This window comes from Haemaphysalis longicornis, unplaced genomic scaffold (genome assembly GCF_048455015.1).
Source record: "Haemaphysalis longicornis isolate Haplotype H1 unplaced genomic scaffold, Haemaphysalis longicornis Haplotype H1 scaffold_8, whole genome shotgun sequence".
Lineage (NCBI taxonomy): Eukaryota > Metazoa > Arthropoda > Arachnida > Ixodida > Ixodidae > Haemaphysalis > Haemaphysalis longicornis.
Window position 1 is genome coordinate 151,670,631 of NW_027526445.1, and position 20,229 is coordinate 151,690,859.

The window sequence follows — 20,229 nt, forward strand, 5'->3', positions numbered from 1 at the left end:
CTATTCGCACGCACGCAGGCACGGGAGGGTCAAGGTTAGTGAGAAAGTACGGGTGCATTTGGGAACAATGCGAATAACTATGACGAACATTAAAGGGACCCTGCAACACTTCCCATCGACTACTGGGAATGTATTTTGGGGTAAAGTCTATTGTCTTAGCAATCTCCTCCCGCAAGAATTATGAAAATCCGTTCACTATCACGGGAACTACGCGCGATGAAAAATCGCGCATAAATGTTCCCTTAAAACTCAACCGCGGACAACGCGACGAAAGCTGCGCGCTCTCTCCCGGAGAGGGGGGCGGGGCACGGCGTTCTGTTCGGCGGCCTTCGATATGTCACAGGCCGGGGAGTTTTGTCCTTTTCCCCGCAACGTGGACAGGTCTATTTCCGGTCTGGTGCCACAAAAAAGCAGGCATGGCGGCCTGCTCGCAAGCGAGCGCTCAGGCTGGTAGGGCGTTTTTGAAGCAATAAACGTTTGTTGCCGAGTGGGCTCGTTGGAAGTGGAATATTTAGTTCGTCACTCAAATTCTGCGCGCACTCAAACAAAAGAAACACCAAAAGCATGCGGACAGGATCAGACATAGAAGAGGTTGATACACAGCGCCGACGACGGCGGATCGTCACGGGAAATGCCAGAACTTAGCCGCGAAGTTGACCAGCGACAGCCAATAGGACAGCCGGACAGCCATGGCCCCGTTGACGTCGCAGAGGCCATGCCAGGGGTGCATATTAAGGAGAATTGAAGAGAGCGCGGTTGGTGTTTCCGCGTCTTGCATAATGAGGAGAATTGAAGAGAGCGCGGTTGGTGTTTCCGCGTCTTGCATAATGAGGAGAATTGAAGAGAGCCCGGTTAGTTTTTCCGCGTCTTTCACGGCGATTTCCGCGCTTACCGCTTCACGTGCACGTGTAATATTTGGCTCGGGTGTTCCTGGCAGTGTAATCTAAACGTCGCGCAGGTTTACTTGCACTGCACAAAGAGTGTTGCAGGGTCCCTTTAAGCTCTCTGCAGCTTTCCAAACCCTTTCGTTTTTGTCTCCTTGTTACTCCCAATTTTTGGGCTTCCTATAATGTTCCTCTGTCTGCACCGACCTAAGGTCCATTCTTAAGTCCACTTATATCGCGAAACAATGGTTCGAATGGCGTACACATACATTTGGTGATGAGGACATATTTATTGTTAGGTAGAGAAAAGGCAGCGGGAGAGGGGCGGAAAGAGCCAGTATGCCGTAGCTTCTGCGTCGAGTCACGTGTGCTTCATGAATATTCCCTTTAGAGTGAAAGTAAAATAAATAAAACTGGAACAAACCTGCACTAGTAAACTATCGCAGGTTAAAGCCAATTAGAAATATAATGAAAAGGGGGCAATGCCCCAAATAAAAACTTTCGTAAAGACAGCCAATAAAAAAGGAACAAAACAAAAAAAAAGGAAAGAAAAAAAAGGAGGAAGAAAAGAAAAAAGAAGAAAGAAAGAAAGAAAGAAAGAAAGAAAGAAAGAAAGAAAGAAAGAAAGAAAGAAAGAAAGAAAGAAAGAAGAAAGGAAAAATGGCATTCGGCACTGCAATACTGTATTTTGGCTACGCATTTTTTCTAATCCAACACGTTCCCCTAAAAGTAGAAATTAAAACAATTACAAACAAAAATACATCATACGTAATTGTGACATAGTAGTGTAAGTGATGAAACTTCATGCGTACGAATTACTGCGTTTATGTGTACACTCTGATCCGTCTGTGAATTTTAGACCTATGCTTTGTATAATACATAGGAAACATAGTAATGACTTTGCTTTGTGCTATTTCTGTATTACGATTGCGCTATTATGCTTAAATTTGTGAACAGACGTGTTATTATGTACGCTGTAAATCGGCTGGCTGAGGCCCCTGTCAGGCCACGTCCGCCTTTAGTCTCAGCCTCCCCTTGGTTTTGTCAAGAAATAAAACCAAATACTCAAATACTCAAAAACTTTTTTTTTTGTCGTTGAGTACACCACCAACTATTTTCTCTCTGTAGATCATACCACTCATCTCACATTAGTTTCGATAGAACATCAAGCCCCTGCTCCATAAATCACTGCACGAAGTGTGTGTTCACTACAGACCTTTTTCTGGCCACGAGAGTACACTGCTGCTAATTACGTGAGAGTGCTTTCCAAATGCGGCCTAACCCTTGCTGATTCTAAGCCAGATTGTGCCCTACGACCCAAGGCCAAAGCCCTGCATCACGTTCAGCGTGCGCCCCCGTTTCTGCGTCGTTCTGGCAAACTATACTTCATTAAGGTGCACAAGATTTACAATCGACCCCATAAGAACGCAGCGCTAATTACGCGAGGGTCCTTGAGAGTGCCAGTGAGAATTGGTAAAAAAAAAACGATCTGCTTGAAATATAGCTACTCGCCAAGCCAGTGTATGCATCCAGTGCAAGGCATACGGTGGCTTAAGGCTGGAGTGTTCAAATGTTGCGCCGAAGGAACACACGGGACGGAACGAATATACACAGACGAGGGCTACATTTCCGTCACTTGTGTTTCCTGTGCGCAGATCACTAGGTCTAAAGCAGAGACTGAACGAAGTAAATCTATGATGAACTATTCCATGACATGTCGCATAATATAGAATGCATACTGTAGCTTGTATCTTTGCGTGTGCGTGTGTACGTGCCCACACAATTCAATTTTTGTGGAGAAAGTAAGAAATAAATATTCAACATCCCACGCTAATTCAGCGCGGAACTCATATGTTCATCACAGTTAGAGCTGCCTAATGTTCATGTTATGAATGCTAAAGGAATTCGGGGAGATAAATATTTGTTGTTTTCCTCCATTGCACAGCTTTTTCTACACCATGCCCAAACCTGATCAAGCTCTGTGTGCGGGAAAAAACACAACTAACGCTTGCTTCAAGCCGGCTTGCTTCAGTAAGAGCCAAGCATTACGCATTTGCCTCGTGAATCAAACGGTGTAGTTCGGTCAGGATAAAACTCCAGTTTTAACAGTTACGCGAATTTTGCATCCCCTTCAGCGAACAACAGTGGAGGGAACAGGAGGCAAATGTCGTAGTGATTTTTTTTTTTGTTAGACATTGAATCCTAATTAAAGTTTGTCGTATAACTGGCAAAAAATTCCATATCACCACAAGCAGGTCCGTCGGCAAACACCTCTTGTAATTTGGGCGTGCAACAAAATAGCTAGATGCAACTCTTTCGTGGTTTTTAATTTCCTTCGTCATGTATTGGGAAAAGGGCGCGGGAAGACACTCGACTAGAAGAAGATGCACTCAGGACGAATACATCTATGTACCTAGGTGCCTATCTGCCTATGTGCCTATGTACCTATGTACCTATATGCCTATGTACCTATCTGGGTATCTATGTTTACCTACGTTTCTATGTGAAATGCACACGCATTTTTTTATAGAAACATAACAGCATTAAGGTTAATTGAAAGGGGTGGGCATGCCTAAAGACAGTCTTGTAAAAACAACCATCCCCTGATCATATGCACAGTTTTGTCTACGACAACCAGTTTACGTTTTGTCCCCTATACTGCCTCACTTCCTTTCGCCAAATCAGCGCCTCCGCGTGCCTGAAAGCTAACCCGGCAGGAACTGTAGAAATCAGCAAATGTCTGAAATTATGCACAAATCACTGCTGCGTATTGAACGAACGCAAGCGTTTGAAGGCGGGATTCTTGAATGCCCCATTGGGCCGCAACACAGGCATTGCTGTTACTAGAGTTGTTCGGCATAAAAATGGCCGGCGCTGTGAAGGGAAAATGAAAATAAGACTATAATTCATATAGGAATACCCGTGTCTACAGACTATTATTCGAATGTGTTACTATCAAGCTAAATCAGCGCTTTGCCAATAGGCACCGTTAATCACGAGCTCATCGGTGCGGGATAGTACACCGGCTCTGTGCAACAAGCTAGCCTAGTCCGCCCGCCTCTGGAATCATATCGCGAGACAGGTGACCGTGACGGCACGTGAGCAGAACGGGGCGCGACGGCACCAGAGAACACGGACTCTTGAGAAGCCGTGGCGTTAAAGTGATTGATTGATTGATTGATTGATTGATTGATTGATTGATTGATTGATTGATTGATTGATTGATTGATTGATTGATTGATTGATTGATTGATTGATTGATTGTAGGGTTTAACGCGCCGACGCAACGTAGGCGATGAGGCGCGCCGTAGTGTGGAGAGCTCCGGATTAATTCTGACCACCTGGGGATCTTTAACGTGCGCCGAAATGTCGTACACACGGTCGTTTTTGCTTTTCACCTCAGGCGTTAAAGTGTAGCCGTTCTGCCGGTGGAAGTAACTAGCACTAAAATACGAAGAAAAGGAGTGAAGAAAGAGACGTAAAAAGAAGTCTTTGATAAGTATTGTCAGGGGGTGCCACGATGCTTTCACCTTCAAAGCACGAGAATTCTCTTTTTTTTTTTTTTTTTTTTTTGCGTCTCGACTCATCTAAAGGAGTAAGTCACTGAAAACGCCTGAAGTATCTCACCGTGCGCCGCTCTGCGATGGCCACCCCGACCTGCGGCGCCGCGGCCAGGCCGTCCAGTGGAGCCTGCATTGAACAATCACTGGTTTCTTACGAGGCGAGAACAAAAATACAGCGTTGAGGAAAAGAAAACTTCCAGCTCTCTGTCACTCTACTGCAAGTGCCTAGAAGAGACATAGAAGATTTGCACTAACCTTCGTGCAAATAGCACCATTTATTTTCAAAGACGACAGTGTTTCTTGCGCTACTTAAACACGAAATTTGTGGTCTGTCTGTCTGTCTGTCTGTCTGTCTGTCTGTCTGTCCGTCCGTCCGTCCCTCGAGTAAGCCAACCGGGCAAATCTTAAATGCGCTCATGAACAAAAATTGAAATAGATAAAACCATTCCAAACGGCTATATCTGGCACCACCCTTCATACGTCTCAACATTAATGTAGTACTGACACGAAAATTTTGTGATCCATTTTTATTGCTTTATCGATGCTTAATGGTCTGGCGAACCCGACACAGCACTTTAAATACTTGAGCACGCGATATTTTAATTACATTGAATGGCTTGAAAATCGTTCGTTTCAATTTCCCACGCTTTCAGCCCGAAAGGCGCATATGACAGAATCCCGGCATGACCTCACCGCTTTGGGCGGACGTCAAAATACTATGAAGGCCAGTGGGGGCGTTGTTTCGACCGCGCCGCCGCCGAAGCTGAATGCCTGAGCTGCCTGAAGGTGCTAGGCCTACCATTGTGGCGGAAATTTGATGACCGCTTTCAATAAAAGTCCTGACGGCGACTTCTATTGCGATTCCGGGCTATATTATCGCTACCTTTCTCGTGTGTGGAACTTTATTTTTGCCAACGGTGCCTTTTTGGGCAACGGTTATGCCTGTAGCTCTGGCTTACGTGCACCCGTTCGTGAATGCGCCTGAGCTCAGCCGCCGCTCGCGGGGCCGCGCGGGTGAAGTGACGTCACGAGTTTTTGACGAGCGGTGTTCGCGTGACTTCTTTTGGCTACCACGGGATGATGTCACGCTGATGTCTATTTGCTGAGTGCCGCTCTGCGTGCTGTTCCGTGGGCGCGATAAATGAGATCCAATTAAAGTATGTTCTTCGCATCGCAGGCCGCTCATATGTCAGCCAGGGTATTTGCTGAGCAAGGGAAGCGAACTGCGCAATAATATTGTCACGAAGCCAAGGACAACGCAGTTGTCTTGCAGGAGAAACAAGTTTATTGGAGCGAACTTGTGCTCCCCTAACAACTCAAAAGAATACAGAGGCGGCGAAGCAGCGGTCAACGAAGTGACTTGCGTCAGCGAGCGTCGCAGAATCGAATGCCCCGGCGTCCGCACTGCAGGCTTTTTATCTTTTGGCGCGCGTGGTTCTCGAAACGTCGATTCGCATCGAGAACATAGTAGATCCAAGAAGATTATTCTGGGCTGTTCACGTTAGATCGGAATGCTCTCCCTATCACAACAGATAACACATGCGGCACAGAAAGAAAGAATGGAACACGCGCTTCCCTTGGCGCAGAGATAACACAGACCGGCGCAGCCGGGCGGTAAAAGCAAAACACAAATAAACAAACCCAATGTATGGTTCGCGGCATTACCCCCCCCCCCCTCTAAGAGTGCATCGACCCGATGCTAACATAAGCGACAGTCCGAACAAATGAAAATAAAAGTTCGTCATCGTCCGTAGAAAGGTTTTAAGCGAACCACGTGGACGACTTCAGGCCGCGTGCGTCGTCGTGATGTGCAGGAGTCACCATCGGGGATCACTTCGTAGGTAAGTTGGCCAACACGTCGTAGAATCTGGTAGGGTCCGAAATACCTTCGCAGGAGCTTCTCACTGAGTCCGCGTCGTCGGATGGGAGTCCAAACCCACACACGATCCCCTGGTTGGTACTCGGCGTCTCGGCGTCGGAGGTTGTAGCGGCCCGCATCCACCAGCTGCTGGTCCGTTATACGAACTCGAGCGAGCTGGCGGGCCTCCTCCGCACGTTGAAGATATCCGTGGACGTCGGCGTTGAGGTCGTCGTCTTCTACGTGCGGAAGCATGGCGTCGAGCATCGTAGTCGGCCTTCTACCGTAGACAAGCTCGAACGGCGTCAGCTGTGTCGTCTCCTGGATAGCCGTGTTGTACGCAAACGTGACATACGGGAGCACTTCGTCCCAAGTCTTATGTTCAACGTCAACGTACATTGACAGCATATCTGCGATTGTCTTGTTCAGACGTTCTGTTAGTCCGTTCGTTTGGGGGTGGTACGCCGTCGTTCTTCGGTGATCCGTGTTGCTGTAGCGTAATACTCCTTGCATCAGCTCCGCAGTAAATGCCGTTCCGCGGTCTGTGATTAGGACTTCCGGGGCTCCATGTCGCAGCACAACCTGGCTTATAAAGAACTTCGCCACTTCTTGTGCAGTCCCCCTCGGAAGAGCGGCGGTCTCTGCGTAGCGCGTCATGTAGTCTGTCGCTACGACAATCCACTTGTTCTGTGATCGTGACGTAGGGAACGGGCCTAAAAGGTCCATTCCAATCTGTTGAAATGGTCTCGATGGGACGGCGATCGGTTGCAGAAGTCCGGCGGGTCTTGTCGGCGGCGTTTTTCGTCGCTGGCAGTCACGGCAGCTCCGGACGTAGTGGGTGACGTCAGAGGTAAGGCCGGGCCAGTAGTACCTCGCCTTGATTTTTCCGATAGTGCGGGCTGTGCCCAGATGTCCGGAAGACGGGTCGTCGTGGCACGCTTCCAAAATTTCGTCACGAAGGTCCGCGGGGATGACGAGAAGGTAATTCGCTCTTGTTCCGGGGCTGAAATTCTTCTTCACAAGGACGGAGTTTCTCAGGCTGAATGCTGGTAAACTGCGTTTGAAGGTCCTAGGAACGGCAACGTTGCATCCCTCGAGGTACTCGATTATGACGCGTAAGTCGGGGTCGGCACGCTGCTGGGCGGCTAGGTCGCTCTCCGTCACGATCCCGAAGAACGCGCTGTCTTCATCAGAGTCTTGTGGTGGTGGGTCGACGGGGGCGCGGGACAGGCAGTCGGCGTCGGAGTGTTTCCTGCCGGATTTATAAACGACTGTAACGTCGAACTCCTGCAGGCGCAAGCTCCACCGCCCAAGACGGCCAGAGGGGTCCTTCAAATTGGCGAGCCAACACAGCGCATGGTGGTCTGTTACAACCTTGAATGGCCTTCCATACACGTATGGGCGAAATTTTGAAATCGCCCATATAATAGCCAGGCACTCTTTCTCAGAGGCAGAATAGTTTTTCTCCTCCTTCGACAGACCACGGCTAGCATAGGCGATTACCCTTTCGCAGCCGCTTTGCTTTTGGACAAGGACGGCACCCAAGCCTATATCACTGGCGTCCGTATGCATTTCCGTTTCGGCATTTCCGTCGAAATGAGCGAGCACGGGCGGGCTTTGCAGGCGTTTTTGCAGCTCGCCGAATGCTTTTTCTTGGTCGTTTTCCCAGCTGAAAGGGGTGCCATCTTTCGTCAAGCGCGTGAGTGGCTCTGCAATGCGTGCGAAGTTTGCGACGAAGCGCCGGTAGTATGCGCACAGCCCGAGAAATCTCCGCACGCCCTTCTTGTCTTTTGGCCTTGGGAAGTTCGCAATGGCTGAAGTTTTTGCCGGGTCAGGTAGGACTCCCGCGGCGTTGACGACGTGGCCCAAGAACTTGAGTTCCCCGTATGCGAAACGGCACTTTTCAGGCTTCAGCGTCAACCCCGACGTACGAATGGCCTCGAGTACAGACTCCAACCTTGCAAGGTGTTCGTCGAAAGTCCGGGCGAATACCACTACGTCGTCGAGGTATACGAGGCAGGTGTGCCACTTAAGGCCAGCTAGCACAGTGTCCATGACTCTTTGAAACGTCGCTGGTGCTGTGCACAGCCCAAACGGCATCACCTTGAACTCGTATAGGCCGTCTGGGGTTATAAATGCAGTCTTCTCTCGGTCTCTCTCGTCCACTTCAATTTGCCAGTAGCCGGTCTTCAGGTCCATCGATGAGAAGTACTTCGCGTGGCAGAGGTGGTCGAGGGCGTCGTCGATTCGGGGGAGGGGGTACACGTCCTTTTTCGTGATTTTGTTCAGTCGCCGGTAGTCAACGCAAAACCTTAATGTGCCGTCTTTTTTCTTTACGAGTACGACGGGCGCAGCCCAGGGGCTTTTCGATGGCTGTATAATGTCATCGCTCAGCATGTCGTCGACTTGAGTCCGGATGGCTTCCCGTTCGTGTGAAGAGACGCGGTACGGTGACTGTCGGGTAGGTCGGGCTCCATCTTCGGTTATTATTCGGTGCTTTGCTAGAGGTGTCTGACGTAGTTTTGCGCTCGACGAAAAACATTCGCTATAGCGACGCAGCAAAGCCAATAATTTTTTCCGTTGTTCTTGCGGTAGCGCTGGATTCACGTCGAATGGCTGCGGGAGCTTGAATGTTTCTACGGGTGTGCGTTCAAAGTCGGCGACTGCGATCACATCACTTGCTTCTTGCGTTTCTTCGAGGAACGCAATTGCAGCTCCCTTGTTTAAATGCTGGTACTCTTCGGTGAAATTAGTGACCAAAACGTGAGATTGGCGTTGCTTAAAGTGCGCAATGCCTCTTGCGACGGAGACACCGCGGTCGAGAAGCAACCTTCGATCACTCTCTACGATAGCGTCGATGTCAGAAGCAGCATCCTCACAGTAGACGGCGATCATCAAGCTTGCGCGGGGTGGCAGGGTGATGTGATCGTCGGCGATCCTGACAGCAGCACGGTGATCGGGGTTCGGCTGCGGCGTCGTGGAGTGATTGTAGGAAAATGTTATCGACTTGGTCTGCAGATCAATTATTGCGCCGTTGTCCGTCAAAAAGTCCATTCCGAGAATCACGTCGCGGGAGCAGTTAGGCAGAACGACGAACGCCGCAGGGTACGTTGTGCCGTCTATGGTGACGCGCGATGTGCACGTTCCACTTGGCGTCACGAGGTGGCCTCCTGCTGTGCGTATGTGCGGACCGTCCCATCGGGTCATAACTTTCTTCAGTTTAGACGCAAATGGTCCGCTCATTACCGAATAGTCAGCTCCCGTGTCTACGAGGGCGACTACGTCAAAGCCGTCGATGGACACCTTGACGTCAGATGCAGTCGTCCTCGAGTTGCGGGTTCGTCGGGGCGTCGTATCTCTGCTTGTACGTGTTGATGGTCGGGCACTGTGCATCGTCGTTGTCGTCGTCTTCTCAACGGACGTCTTGGTCAGGTCGGGTACGCGTCGCGCCGTGTAGCTGTCGTCGTGTTCAGGAGTCTCGTTAGGGCTAGGTCGGGTCGTCGGGATGAGGGCATGTCGTGAATGATGGTCTTCAGCGAGTCGCTGCGTCGTTGGAGGGTTTTCATTTTTCCGCCGTTGTGCAACTTTACCTCCCGAAGTTGCTGCTTTTAGTTTCCCCCGCGTGGGCTGGGGGACCTTCCACGTGAGAAGTCAGCAGTGCTGCGGCGGTTTGGTGACTGAGACGGGTAGGGCGACGGTGAACGGTTGAAGCGGGCTGGTCCTCGGTTGGTGTTGGAGAGGTATTCTTCGATCTCAGCAGGGCGCTGGCCGTATCGGGGGCGTGGGGCGTCGACGGAGAACCCTCGCAAACCGAGCCTCTTGTAGGGACAGCGACGGTAGATGTGGTCGGCCTCTCCGCAGTGGTAGCACAGCGGGCGATTATCGGGCGTTCGCCACACGTCGGTCTTCCTTGGCGTCTGGTATTGGTCTACAGGGCGTCGGGCGGGCGGCGTTGGACGGCGATATGGCTCAGCCTCTTGACGACGGGTTGGAGCAGGGCGGGGTTGACGAACAGCCGAGGAGTAGGTCATGGCTTGTGGTTCGCGGGGTGCTTCCGACGGCGTAGAAGTTCCCAGTGCGTTTTGGACTTCTTCTCGGATTACGTCGGTCAGGGAAGCCACTTGAGGTTGCGGCGTCGTTGGAAAAAGCTTCCGAAGCTCCTCCCTGACCACTGCTCGGATGGTCTCTCGCAATGTATCGGAGCTTCCATTTGCAGCACCGATGGTCTCCGAGAACAGCGCGTTGACAGGGCGGTCGTACTGCCTGGTTCGAATTTCTAGCGTCTTCTCCATCGCGGCCGCCTCAGACGCGAATTCGGCCACTGTCTTCGGAGGGTTACGGACTAGACAAGCAAAAAGCTCTTGCTTCACTCCTCGCATTAGAAACCTGAGCTTCTTTTCCTCAGTCATTTCAGGGTCCGCACGACGAAAAAGTCGCTTCATCTCCTCAACGAAAATCACGACTCCTTCGTTGGGGTGCTGCGTTCGAGTTTCAAGCAAAAGCGCAGCTCGCTCTTTTCTCACCACGGTAGTGAAGGTCTTAAGGAACTCCCTCTTGAATTGAGTCCAGTCGGTCAAAGAGCTCTCATGGTTCTCGAACCAAGTTCGAGCAGCATCTTCTAAGTAAAAGAAGACATGCCGGAACATTTCTTCATCGTCCCACCTGTTGAAGATGCGGACGCGCTCCAACTTCTCCAACCATTCTTCGGGGTCTTCAGCGGGGGCTCCCCGGAACGATGGCGGTTCTCGGGGCTGCTGCAGGATGATTGGCGACGTTGTTTCTTGCACCATGGTGTTGGTTGCAGCGTTCCTTCTCTTGGGCCCTTCTGGCAGAAGACCGAACTCGGGCGGTAAATCTTGCAGGCGGGGGCTGGCTCTTGTTGGACTGGCTTGGCGGCTTTTCGAGGTTGTAGTGGGCATGAAGGGTGCGTACCCAGCACCTCCACCAGATGTCACGAAGCCAAGGACAACGCAGTTGTCTTGCAGGAGAAACAAGTTTATTGGAGCGAACTTGTGCTCCCCTAACAACTCAAAAGAATACAGAGGCGGCGAAGCAGCGGTCAACGAAGTGACTTGCGTCAGCGAGCGTCGCAGAATCGAATGCCCCGGCGTCCGCACTGCAGGCTTTTTATCTTTTGGCGCGCGTGGTTCTCGAAACGTCGATTCGCATCGAGAACATAGTAGATCCAAGAAGATTATTCTGGGCTGTTCACGTTAGATCGGAATGCTCTCCCTATCACAACAGATAACACATGCGGCACAGAAAGAAAGAATGGAACACGCGCTTCCCTTGGCGCAGAGATAACACAGACCGGCGCAGCCGGGCGGTAAAAGCAAAACACAAATAAACAAACCCAATGTATGGTTCGCGGCAATATTAACGCCGAAATTGTGTGTCAGTACTCTTTTAATGAAAAAAAGACACAATTAGTCACATTTGAAGCTAAATATCAATACAGAACTAGTACTAAGAGCGTTCTTTTGATTGAAAAAATATGTGCTTGATTTTTGCTATAGCACATGAACTCAACTTGATTTTTGCTATAGCACATGCTATAGCGCCTGTCACGTTTGCCACTGTCCTCGTCTTTTTTGCGCTAAGCCTCCCATTCAGTGTCAAACAATGCCTCGGCGTAAAAATGCTTTGGCGTAAAACAATTCTTTGGCGTAAAAAATGCCTAGCCCTCGTCGCGGCATACCACGTTTCAACAGATGACACGCGAGCAGTGGAATGTGACAACGTTTAATTTACTTGAGCAAACGTTCCCAATGTTTGCCGTGAGAGGAAGGAGACGAGAGAGGAAGAGCGTGAGAGGTGGGTGGGAAAGAGAACAGAAGTATATGTACGCGGCCGGGGAAGCAGAAGACCATCGTCTTTCGCTGACATTGGAAGTACGCGGTCAACTGTCTGGCTGTCTGTCGTTGCCAAATTGTGGTCTGTCTGGAAATATGTTCCCGTTTGTCTATGCTGTAGTAAATGAATCCGTAGTTTTTACAAAAGCTACCTCAGCTGGCTCGGTGAGTAATTTATGTCTTGTCTTTTTATGAAGAAGCAGTAAATTCACGGAGCTAGGATTGTCAAGCTGCTGCGTTCTATTGGCAGTGGCCAGGCTCGGGTTCTCAAACCTAGCCGGGTTCTCAAACGCACACGAGCACGCGCACACACCCACACACACACCCACACAAATGCACGCACGCACACAAACGTGCACATACACACATCCATGCACTCGCACGTACGTGCACGCGCGCGCATGCGCGCGCAAAAACACGCACACACAATGTATCATTACCGTGTTCCAAGATACATTCCGCATCATGCTCAATCATCGTATTGCAAAATTTCAAATTCATTGCTCCCCGCGTGGTTTCAGGTACGCACTAGAAGACATGCCTTCTTGACGGGCATTTTATACGTCGTGCCCCGGCAATCCGTTTGCACAGTTGATAGAGTCAAATCGCGTGACGTTGTAAATGGACCAAACTCTGGATACCCACCTGCGCAATTTTGTTATGTCACAAACATTTGTTACCACCATGTGTGGTGAAATCTGTTGACTAAGCACATTTATCTATCCCTGCATGTATAGAGCAAAACTTCACTATTGCCTCCCACATTGCTTTCACAGGTAGGTCCTGTTTTTATCGGTGCGCATGCACCAACGGCAGGCTGTTTCATTCGAATAAGAAATCGCACATCGAAGGAAGGCAACAAAATAAAACTGACCTGGTATTACAACAAAAAAATCATTTTTGCCGCGTTCCACTGCTCGCGCCATCTACTGGGACCTTTTGCTACTTTTGCACACGGAACGCTCCTCGAGGGGCGCCGAGTGCTTTTTTGTTTTTTCCCGGCGTATTTTTGATTTGCTATTGCAAAAAAATTCAGAAGCCATGTACTTTTAATTAAAATAACAATGCAAATATCACTTATGTATTGCTGTCGTAACTCAAATAGGCTTATCGTTTTCTTTTCGCTCGATAATGTGGACAAGTATAAACATTGCCACCAGATTTAACAGTTTATAAAAGCATTGCCTATGTAAGCGTCTCGTTCAAGCATTCCTTCAACTTGCTGCTTGTGTGCTTGGCGCCTGCTCTCTCGATGGCTACGCCCTCTCTGCATCGCTGCTACCGCGTAACCACATTTCGTTTCATGAAAGCCTCGACCAAGAACCGTTTCGCTGTTAAAATGAGCGATGGTGTGTACTTACGGTGGTCCTCACGATGCCTTCTGCCGCCTTTCAGCACTGAAACAGGCGACAAACGTATCAAAGCTGGGACAGGTGTACACCTCCGAACGTTACCGGAACTACACGAACATAGGCGCGTCTGACTCATTGCCTGACTTCTGTAGGCTGTCACTCGTTATTATTCGTTTTGAGTACCTTGTGTCGGCAGTTCATACGTGCAACAAATTTCAATTCTGTCCATGTTGTTGATGTTTGGTTGACGAGTGTGGACTGATGGGCGAGTTGGTATTTCGACATTCTTGTATTACAGCGCACTACAAACAGGACACAGGTCCTTCCCTGTGTCCTGTTTGTAGTGCGCTGTAATGCAAGAATGATGTTTGGTAACACAGAAAAAAGTGCTGATGTAAAAACTTTGTTGTGACCGTAATTACAAGCTTCTTGACGACAACCCATGGTCATCAACATAAAGGAACTACTCCTCTGTCGAAACGAAAACGATGGGGGAACGTGAATCTTACCAAAATCAAGTCCAACACCAAAGGAACCGACCCAGAAGCGAGAAGCGGTTGATTTGTTGCCTGATTATTCCCGTCCGTGCACCCCTCTTCAAATCCAAATTTCTTCAGACGTGCCGGAGAGGTGCATTTGGACAGACGTCGCCTTCACAACTCGAGGGCCCCCGTTCGATTCCCACCACGGGAATCGTTTAAATTTTTCGTCATTTCACACAGGGAAAGTTGGCTGTCCTGCAGTGCGCTTTGGGTGGACCGCAGACGACATCAGTGAGACGCTGAAAGCTTCGCTTTAAAAGTTGGGGTTCGATTGACATATACGGGACACTCGCGCCGACTCATTGGCAGAGAAGAGTCGTATGCTGTGCTTTCAGGTAATTCGAGTGGCCCCAATTTCGCCTTGCACCATCTTACAAACTTCTAGAACTCATGCGAGGTTCTTTCTTATCACAGCGGAGCTGTTAGCCTCTTGTTGGTCGGAACTTATTTCGTGTCGTAAACAGAAAACTCGGGCAGCACCCACCAGTTCTCACTCAAGACGCCGAGCACATGCGGCAGGCTAATCAGGCATATAGCATAGAGCATAGAGCTCAATATTCATGTAAAAAACACAAAACAAGCATTGTAACCGCTTGATGGATGATAAGGCGACTGTGAACAGTGGGACCCCCCCTTCCACAAGTGTTCCTGGTAAATGTTCGGTTTGCAGCTGCTCTCGAAAAAAAGGTTGGCGTCATTCGAGGGCGAAAGCATGCGTCAGGCTAGGCAATACCTAGCATTTGCCGCGAGAGAAGCCGAGCGCAAGCGACAAGCCCGCCGAGACGACGAGGAACATTTCATACACTCCTCCTTAAAGGGACCCTGCAACACTCTTCGAGCAGTGCAAGTAAACCTGCGCGACGTTTAGATTAGACCTCCAGGAACACCCGAGCCAAATATTACACGTTCACGTGAAGCGGTAAGCGCGCAAATCGCTATGAACGACGCGGAAAAACCAACCGCGCTCTCTTCAATTCTTCTCATTATGCACCCCTGGCATGGCCTCTGCGACGTCAATTGGGCCTAGGCTGTCCTGGCTGTCCTATTGGCTGTCGCTGGTCAACCTCGCGGCGAAATTCTGGAATTTCCTGTGACGATCAGCCGTCGTCGGCGCTGTGTATCAACCTCTTCTATGTCTGAACCTGTCCGCATGGTTTTGGTGTTTCTTTTGTTTTGAGTGCGCGCGGAGTTTGAGTGACGAACTAAATGTTCCACTTTCAACGAGCCCACTCGACAACAAACGTTTATTGCTCCAAAAACGCCCTACCAGCCTGAGCACTTGCTTGCGAGCAGGCCACCATGCCTGTTTTTTTTGTGGCACCAGACCGAAAATAGACCCGTCCACGTTGCGGGGGAAAGGACAAAACTCCCCGGCCTGTGACATATCGAAGGCAGCCGAACAGAACGCCGCGCGCCGCCCCCTCTCCGGGAGAGACCGCGCAGCTTTCGTCGCGTTGTCCGCGGTTGAGTTGAGAGGGAACATTTATGCGCGATTTTTCATCGCGCGTAGTTTCGGTGATAGTGAACGGATTTTCATGATTGATTCTTGCAGGAGGAGATTGCAGGGACAATAGACTTTACCCCAAAATACATTCCGAGTAGTCGATGGTGAGTGTTGCAGGGTCCCTTTAAGCATGTGCGGTGGCTTACACCAGCTTCACTGGATATCCACTTTCGCTTGGTAGGAGGTGCCTTTTTTTTTTACCATGACTCATTGTGTTAGGTTTCTAACTCACTCCCCCCTCCCTCAAAAAATCGAATACAAAAATTTTATGGGATGAACCCGCCGAAGCTACACTTGGTATACGAGGAACGGCGTAGTGGGGGGCTCCGGATACGTTTAGACCCCCTGGCGATATTTAACGTGCGAAGGAATCTCTCTACACAGGTGTCTTTTGCTTTTCGCGTCCATTTGAGAAGTGACCACCGCGGTCGGGATCGAGTCTGCATCCTTTACCGGCTACCCTTACGCTGGAGTCCACACACGTTTGCCGTGCCTCACACTTTTTTTTTTCCACTTCAGCTTAATTACCTTCACTGATTTGGTTGCGATCTTGCCTTCCCTTCATCAGCGGTGTACTGGCGTGTACGGCCACCTCCCACTGCTACTGCCTAGCTTAGGCTCACTATGGGATTTGTGGAGCAATGAAGCACGTGGCGCGCGTTTAATTTCGAATAAAATTTCCTTATACAACAGTTCGCTAAAAGATGCTGAAGGTCAAGTTAACTATGAGATATATACTGCTTTCGCCTGAGTTATTCGCCTGACTTCATGAGGCCAGTTATGGTACTTCAGTTTATTTAAAAACGTTTAAGAGGCATCATATATTATACAGTGGGAATTTCTTGGCGGTCGAAAGACCCAGGTGCGAGTAAAAAACCCGAAAAATTGCGTCTCAATTAGGCATTACATGGTTAATGGGGCCATTGAGACAACATACAAGTTCATTAGAAAGAATGCTTTGTCTCAATACAAATGGTACCAATTTCATCGCAAACGTCAAATAAATAATGTAGATGTTAACGAAAACACATGAAGCAGTGACGCCTCCCCAGCCACTTTCAGGCAATTTTTCAACGATGTCACAAAACCTTGTCCGTCCGATTGGCGACCTCCGCGATTTGAGGGCACAGGGTACGCTCTATACTTTCCATGCATTTTCGGCCATTTTGTCGTATATTTTTCTCGGCATCTAATAAAGGTGTCTACATAACCTATATATCATTTTCTTTCAAATTGCCTCCTCTTAACTGCAGTACAATTAGGAACATCCAACGAAAATTCAATTTTTTTTATTATTTTGTGTCCGTGAGTACCTAAATTTTGGCATTGTCTTAGTGTTAAACGTTGTGTAACAAAAAGACGGTTGCGTGCATATTTTCGATTCTATTACAGGAGGTGTGACAAGCTATGTAGATGACAGAGGGGAAAATCAGCTCGTTGTCTTTGAAGATATAGGAATTAATGGTACCTATGTAATAAAAAAACATTGTTTTGAGATAATTGACCTTAAAGTAAAAAAAGAGGTGAAAAGCAATACTCTTTCGCCAAAAAACACCACTAGAGCCATTTATTTAAAAAGCACCAGCTTCGTAATTACCTTCGAAGCCTTTTTTTTTTTTTTTTTTGCTTTTCAGCCTGTCGTCTGTCTTTCCTTGCATTTTTTGTGCACCATCCTACAGCTCTGTTCGCAAAGTATTTTCGCTTGTGGTCAACCTCTTCCAGCCACTTGATGGGGGTGTTGCGTCCACGTTTTGATCCGAATGATTTCAAAATGCTGGTGCTTGCGTTGCTATCATCACTGAATGAAAGAACAGTTTCCAATGTTGCAATCTTGAGAGTGTGAAGCCTAAAAAAGACGTTTTTTCGTGCGTGTTTAAGAAGTACAAATGTGGAAAGAACGTGCAACAGCGTCTTTAGATTTCTCTCGCTGAAAAATCAGCTATTAAATGGTTCCTAAGCAATTTCTGAATACAGCTGGTTACAAAAAAGCGTTTTGATCTGGAACTGGAAGTTTCTTGATAAAAATAATGACAATAACCACCGAGATCATTCCTAAAGAGGATGTGGTCACTTACTACTTGCTTACGCAAAAACTGTTTTTGAGCGAGAAATGCGACTTTCTAAACAACATGTGAATACGGAAAATGTGTACAAGGAACTGAACTTCCCTAGTTGCAAAAAAAAAGAAATTCATTTTTTTTAATTTAGCCTCACCCTGTGCCTTTAATCCACCGCCAAGAAACGTGACCGGGTGATTGTAGCGGGGCCTCTGGTTCCGTTTATTCATATCACTTGAATGCTAATGTGAAAACACTGAAAGCTACGTCTTTATTGCTGTCTCATTCACGTCACACCTGCCTATAACACGTCCCTGTAACGCGAAGTATGAAGTTTAATCAACATTTCTCGCGTTTTGTTTGTTATAAAGCGTTTTTATAGGTGTAATGCCTCTGTAGGAGTTACCAAAAGCTATATCTTTCAAGTTAAACGCATACCTCTATATTGTCTTCGGGACCCCTTCAAAAGCTGCCGCTTAGAAGCATAGTGTCGAAACGGAATAGGCAGAAGGAATTGTCGATTTCATTAACTAAGTAGCACACAGCGTAGGAAAAGGCTGATTAGTGAGTTCTCCTCTGTTTGCCGTAAAGGCTTCTTGGCGAGAAAAAGTCGAAACCATCAAGTACCCGCCACAGAATACCTAGTCAACGACTCGTCTCACCAGTCTCGTCGATGGGCAGGGGGTCGTGCAGGTTGCTTTTGGTCACGGTGTGGGCGTCCGGGGCGTCGATATCTGCGCCCAAAAAGAAAACGATTTCAAAACTTTTAAATTATAATTTATGAACTATTCCACTCTGGGAAGGTGGATGATCAGAGAAGGCGTTTTACGCAAGACACAGAGGTTACACAAGGATTTTAACAAATATTTGTAATTAACTTACAGCACAAAGTTAACGAATATCCGATAAATGAGGTAGTCGTCTTAGGGGACAATTATTACATAACTTAGTGCAGGAAAGTTTTCATAAAACAAGGAATACAGCCATTTTCTTGCCCGTGTATTGACGGGATTTCTGAAATATTTACAACTTTACCGCGAACAAACTAATCATGACAATTACATGAAACTCAGAGTAACGATACAGCCCTCTCAGCATCCACTTGTTTTGTACTTGTTTTGTGGAATATTTTGATAAAGTAAGAGTTCCAGCCGTTTTGTGCTAAACATTCACAATTAAGTTCATTTTGCCGCAAGGTTGTTCGCGCAAACGAAGGAATGCGCAAAACCGTATCCACATACAGCTTGGCTGTAAAAAAAATTCGGTCGCATGCTCCGATTCGTTGTGCACATTGCGAAGCAATAAAGGTAAGGAGAGGCCGCCTTAAAAGGGACACTGCAGTGATTTGTAAACAATGCGGGATTACTAGCGCAAATTGTAGTGCAGAGTCCTTATACCATGTTTCGACCCCTCTGGGTGTTTTTACGCGAGTTTATTTAGTAGAAAAATCAATTCGAAAATGCTCTCCTCCTCTCTGCATCCTCGCCCATTTTTTGTGGCGTTTTCGTGTGACGTCCGGAGGAAATGACTTGGCTTGACTGCGCTTCTGCACAGCTCGCCGGCCTTCAGTCGGCCCAGCGTTTAGTCCGCCGGCTGCGAACGGGTCGTCGCAATTCGTTCGCTAAATTGAAACTACAAGCCACGACACTTTTGTGAATGGAAGAATGTGCCTTTCTTTAGTTTGTATCAAGCTGCAAGTCTAGGTCGCTCCACACAAGCGCTGCACAAGCGACGCTTCGCTGACTGGTATACGCTAGTAGGAAAATCAAAGACCAATTGAAGGCGGGAGATGGGTCAGCGAAGTTAATATAGGTACTAAGAAAATAAAATCAACTTAAACTTTTACCGTACAGCGTAAGACTATGGGGCAGGAAGCACTTTTTTGCGCTGGATGAACAAGCACAGCGGTCAGCAGTACGACCGCACATTTTCGAACGCTTTTCCGTCTAACAAATGCAATTGCTACACGTGGGATATTGTGGAAATTTAGGGGACGTTTACTGCACGACCGCTATACAATATATAGTCATCAAAGCTGCTTGAAATGCTAAAACGAATAAAAGTGTAAACCAGTTATACATTATATACCTTATATTTCCAACGCCGGCTAGGGTGCTAGGTTTGCTATTTTGCAAGGCGCAAGTTCGAATCCCCGAAGAAAAAATCCTTTTTTTTTTCGTTTTTGGCAGAGGTTTATATAATGAGTTCACCAGTTTTGGGCCGCAACGTTCATTGCTCCACGAGCGAGTTCGCAGAGCGCGCGCAGACTGACATTGACGCGCTAGCGAGTTCTCCTTTGTTGCCACAAGCACCGACTACTTGCGGCCAGTGGGAACAGGCCAGAATCAGCAGACCCTTGGCTTGGTGCGAACACGCTTTTTAAGATACAGGCATGAGTGACGCAATCTCCGAATATGCAGGAAAAGCGCATGGCATTTGAGCGTCTGCAGAGACGTGGAAGGCGTTCATCCCCTGCGTGCGCCTCGGCTAGTGATTGCTACGATTCCAAGCCGTCCTGGGAGGCTTATCTTACGCATTTTACAGCCGACAACATGGCAGGAGCAGGGTATGGCGATTATTGAGATATCGAGAATGCCCATCCAACGATGCCGTCGGA